Raw genomic sequence first — 5,852 nt, forward strand, 5'->3', positions numbered from 1 at the left:
TCTTTTTTATGGAATGAAGAATAAGTCTTTATATACTTTGTTTCTAAACACAGCCAAAAAAAGGTTTTTAATATTTAGATCTCTAAATATTTAACTCCTTTTAAACCAATATGCAACATGCCACTCAGTCATAATTCATTTGCAACAGTGCCTCTGAAACTTTTCCGTTTCCTTGAAATTGGTCACAGATTAAGTATTATTGATATATTGATGAGGTTTTTTTTTAAAAAAAAAAGTTTTCTTTCTTCCAGTAGTTGAAGTGGATTAGTATCTCTGTAATTTAACAGTGGTTTAGGTATGTCATATTATGTTGTATTCATTAAAATGCATTTTCTGTTAACCCTCCATGGGGGACATTTATGTAGAGCAATGCAGGCTGCACTGCTCATTTGGTTTGTCATTTATTTTTTATTTTTTTTTGTAAATATTAAACATTCTTACAATGACCTAAAATATTTCTTTGACTTCCATTTGTTTAGTCTTTAATCAAGTGACACTTCTCTTCTATGTTAAAGGGGGAACTGTCTATTAAGTCACTTTCCTAGGAATTAAAAAAACAAAACGATGTAAAAGTGTTAAGTTTTATTGGAGGTAGTGATGCACAATTGTGTACAAACATTTCCATCAAATATCCCTGTCTTAACCCCTTAGGGACTTCAGAAGCTGGACATACCCTTAAAGGAAAACTCAAGTGCCAGGAAAACAATGCTATGGTTAGCATTAGCGCTACCCATAGGAAAGCAATGCTTTCCTATGAGGAAATGAGCGACGCTGGAGGTCCTCACACAGCGTGAGGATGTCCAGCGACGCTCTAGCACAGATAATCTGTGCTATGAAGGAGGAAGTGACCTCTAGTGGCTGTCTAGTAGACAGCCACTAGAGGTGGAGTTAACCCTGCAAGGTAATTATTGCAGTTTATAAAAAAACTGCAATAATTACACTTGCAGGGTTGAGTAGTGGGAGTTGGCACCCAGACCACTCCAATGAGCAGAAGTGGTCTGGGTGTCTGGATTGTCCCTTTAACGACTCCAGCTATTTTTGCATTTTTTGCTCTGTGTGTTCAACTGCAATTTGCATCACTCTCATTTATTGAATCAACACATTGTATATAATTTTTTAAAGGACAACATGGGCTTTACTTTGATGTGACTTATACATATATAAAATCTAATTTATTATTGAAAATATATATATATATATATATATTTCACAGTTTTGGCAATAATAGTGTGTGCATAATATGTCCAGCTTAGGAAAAGTAATTAAAAATAAATTCATTTAGGTGTCTTGTTTTTCAAAGTGCATAATATAAAATTTAAATGTGAAAAAAAATGTAGAAGTTGGTATGTTTGACTTGTAAGTTTAACAGCCGTCACAGAAAACAAAATTGCTACACAAAAGTATATTTATATAAAGTAGACATCACTGCCTTAACATGTCGCCATTTTCCCACCATTATATGTCAAAATTTGTGGTAAAAAAATATTTTTCACATTTTTAACTTATGCGTTACATTTGTGCTGGGCATTTTGTATATTTGATATGTTCCAATATGATCAAACAACCCAAATTCTGCTAAGCTATCTCCTGTGAGTAAAACGATACCCCCAATGTATGCCTTTGGCCGTATTTCCTGAAGCTACACTGCCATATAGGAGACCTGACCATTTCAGTTTTTACAGAATTTTATAGGTTTGTGACTCATTTTCGGGTCTAATAGGTTGCTTATTCAAACTTTCCCCACAAAGGCCTACCATTTTTTAAAGAAGACACCCCGGGGTATTTCAAAAGGCCCATTTTGAACCTTAGGTTGGGATCATTTTTTTGCTAGTGAGTACCAAGTCTAGTAGTAGTAAGCATTTTCTCTGCCTTTTTGACACACACTTTGAGATTTTACTGCATAGTTTACAATCCTTAGGTGTGCTATGTCAGTATAACGCTTCATATGTCACTCAGCTATGTCGTCTGAGTACAGCAATACCCCCGTGTGTACCTCTCCCAGGTATATGTGGATGTTGGAGGGGCAAATTTGAGACTCTGCCATTTCAGGTCTGTTTCAAACTTTGAATTTTTACGCTGGGTCCATGTCCCATTTTGGGTAAAACTCTAAGGCACTGTCTGTCACCTCTGAATCCGCTGTCAGAATTCTCTAACTGTACTTCCTAAGCATTTTGAACTTTTTACACAAGAACTTTAACAAAACAATGTTATAATAATGTTTTATTTTGTTGTGGATTTTTTTTATTTCTATTTTTACCCCTAGCATACGCACTAAACTCCCCAATTTCCCAGGAACTATCATCCACCCAAATTAACTAAATAAAAGTTAGATAGAGATAGAGATAGATATAGTCAGTGGTCAATTAACAGAAGAACTACAACAAGAATATTATTTGTATTGAGAATTTATTGGCCCTGAGTATGAAATAATTTAAAACAGTTCCCACTGTTTCAATATTCTATAAGTGCCTTTTATACACAGTTTTCTTTGTCTAGTTCCCAATACAAAGGCCAGGCTGAGAGGGACAATCAGGGCAGTAGAAACTGGTCTCCGTTCGAATGCCTCTCTGGTAACACAGCCTGCACCTTTTCTGGGGGGTCTTTTTGGGGGGGGGGTTGGTGGTATCCGAAAGCAGAAGTGACCTGTCTGAATATCTCTGCTGCTAGGCCCGGCTGATGGCTCCCCACTGTGGCACTCAGTGAGCAGCACCGAAATTAGCTGGAACTGAAATGTAAGAAAAGTACATTTCAGCTGAGGATTTGACTTTTTGAAAAGGATGAATGCATTGTGAGTAGCCATTTGCATTAAATAAATGCCCACTTTCTTATACCAGGCCCTGGTCTTTCTCATTATCAGATATGGCTGCAGCAGTTGATCAGACAGGTCAACTCCCCCCCCCCCATGTGTTTATTGTATTGCTTAATGCAGACAGGCAGCCTTGTTTCCTGTCTGCCACGGACTGCGACCCTGCGTCTGTGTTCACTGTGCATGGTAGTCAGTATGAACACCTCCTTTTTGTCTCTGTATTTCAGAGCCAGCAGTTCGTCCTGGCAGAGAGCAGCCGTTTCCCCCTTTTTTTTTTTTTTTCTCTGCCAGAGCCTTGGGGAAGCCAGTGCGTGTCTTGCGGGTAGTGCCGCAGACCACACTCTCAAAACAATATAGCATTTTTTCGAGGGGTATGCTATTGTAATAATTACCAAGGTAGAGGTGGTACCCCTTGTTCAGTAGCGGGTTCATTAGATCCCAAACTATTTTTTTCTGCTAGTCCCAACTACATCAGGGCAACCTGGGGGATCCCGGTGGCTATCTTTACCTTCATATACTCTGAAGGTATAAACATACCCACTGCTACTTTCACATAACTTGTATAGCTTGATGCCATACCGGGATCTTTTGGCTGGGATGTATTGCTTGAACCCCAGTCTACCCTTGTATTTCATTAGGGACTCGTCAATACATATATTCTTTTGGGGAGTATAAATTATGCCAAATTCTTTATTAAAATGGTTAATTAGGGGGCGGATTTCATAAAGTTTGTCATACTGCGGATGATCTTTGGGGTGGCACTTCGAATTATCATTGAAGTGCAGAAAACGCAGTACTGATTTGTATCTGGGCCTACTCATGGTCTGAGAGAAAATATATATAAAATAGTTCTAATCACCCAGGAGTCGTGAATCTGTGACACCCAAACTTCTAAATCTAGTCTGGCTCATACTATTCAAGGTTTGGTCTTGAGTACGTCATAATTTCTTGTTCTGCTTGGAAGGATTAGTGCTGGATCTTCCCCCTCTGCCAGCTGATTGGTTGCACTTGGTTGGTATCTGAGTAATTATTTTCCTGGTTTATATTGTTTTGCATCCCAAAAGGAACGTCTTATTTGATAGATATTGCATTGCTGTTTTTTACCCTTCTGATGCCTTTTTGATATATTTGTCTAGATTTTGTTTGAATAACATGACTCACGAAAGGAAATGCACATGGTTTTAGATGTCGTATCTGTTTCCCAGCCCTTGAGCCATAGAGGTCTCCTAGCAGCAACTGGTAGGACCATGGATCTTGCTGATGTCCATACTAAATCTACTGAAGATATAGTAATGAATTCAGTTGCTAAAAGTATATTCTGAATGGAATCCATGGAACACCTTCCTTGATGTCTTTTACGAAATCGAGCAACCATTGTTTTATGGCTTTGGACACTGATTTGAGTGCCGCTGCCCCGGAATCTAGATAGGCTTTACAGTGGATATAGTCTATTCTCCTTTCCATAGGATCTATTTAATTAATTGCGTCATCCACCTGAAAAGTGGTTTATTTTGGCTAGGTGAACCACTGCACCGTTAACTTTTGGATTTGTAATACAGTTTGCTGCATCTTCCATTTTAAATAAAGGATATATTCTAAAAACTCTGCTTTGTAAGTTAACACTTGTTGAGACACTTCAGCAATAAGTTATTTAATTGTATTGTGAAGAAAAAAATGCAGAGGTTCCTTTACGTAACATGGCAAAGTGTATATTAGTAGCAGATTCCTTAATGAATCCTCCATATTAAGCGTATTCCTTACATGGGTATAAGGGAATCTACGTACTTCTAACGTTACGTATTTGACCTTCTTCCTCCTCTAATGATTATCCATTAATGGCTCTGTCTGCTTCGTCTGATTAAATCTCTGGCCATTTTTTGTGTGTAGATCTTCTTTTACAAGTTTGTGACACCTCCTCGAGACCTTTGACTATTGCCTGCTTTACAAAAGCCAACATATCAGGAGATCAGGTAGAAGTACCTGCTGCCTACTGAATACATTTTCCAAACAACCTCTTTTCTGGTAAAGCAGATTTTCTGCATGCCGCACATAATTTATCTTGTTTTCTGGTGACCTTCTAGGGGACCTGTGAGATAAACTGAAGTGATATGATTATAAATACATCATCACTTCAAACTCTTTTCTATAAATTATAAATGAGGGGGAAAAAAATAGACTCACCTTTGTCCTCTAGAGTGCGATCTACTGCCATATCTTGCAGGAAGCAGGAGACACAATAGGGGATGGCCGGGCCTGGGCAGTTGGGGTAAGATATGGAGGAGAAAACTTAAACATTCCCCGATCGCTAAAGGGATTCTGTAGGAGGTCGCCCTAGATGAAGTATTGTATGCAGTAGCTCTAGAGAGACGCCAGAACTTCACCTGGGCAAATAACCTAAACAGGTCCTAGTGAGTTAGAAGTAAATCTTAAAATGACTGAATAGTAAGATTGTGGACAGGAAAAGGACTGGGGAATTCGAGAAGAGGGCTTAACCTGTCCAAAAGAAGCTGAGGGGATCTAAACTGATGAATAAGTGCTTCCATAGATATGGCCGGGAAAGGTAAATTTGAGGTGAGAGAGCCACTATAAATTATATTGAATTATTCTTATCAGTTTAATCCCTGAGACGTCCCCTATCAGGGGACGTGTATATGGCATCGATTTTAGGAACCGGGAGATGGAAAAAGATGCTTGGTCGGTCCTCCTTCTTCAAATTTGGGGCACTGCACGTGCAATCTAATGTGCCACCAGATAGGAGTGGTGTGTTAAGTAGTACTATTCTTATTAGTTTAATCCCAATGTCACGACTACTAGTGTGGTCCAGCACGCAGAAACTATGTAAACATATGCATAGGCAAGAAAAGGAAAATAAAAGGACAGAGCGTAAACCGGACCTTAGAATGGCCGGACTAATACGCTAGAGACAGAGAATGGTCAAAGGGAAAGCCGAGGTCAAGGAAGCCAGAAAATACACAATACCGTTTACACAAGCCAAGTCAGGGAAAATAGAATTCAGAATAACTAGGGAAAAGCCAAGATCAGGATA

This window comes from Pelobates fuscus, chromosome 5, assembly GCF_036172605.1.
Source record: "Pelobates fuscus isolate aPelFus1 chromosome 5, aPelFus1.pri, whole genome shotgun sequence".
Taxonomy (NCBI): domain Eukaryota; kingdom Metazoa; phylum Chordata; class Amphibia; order Anura; family Pelobatidae; genus Pelobates; species Pelobates fuscus.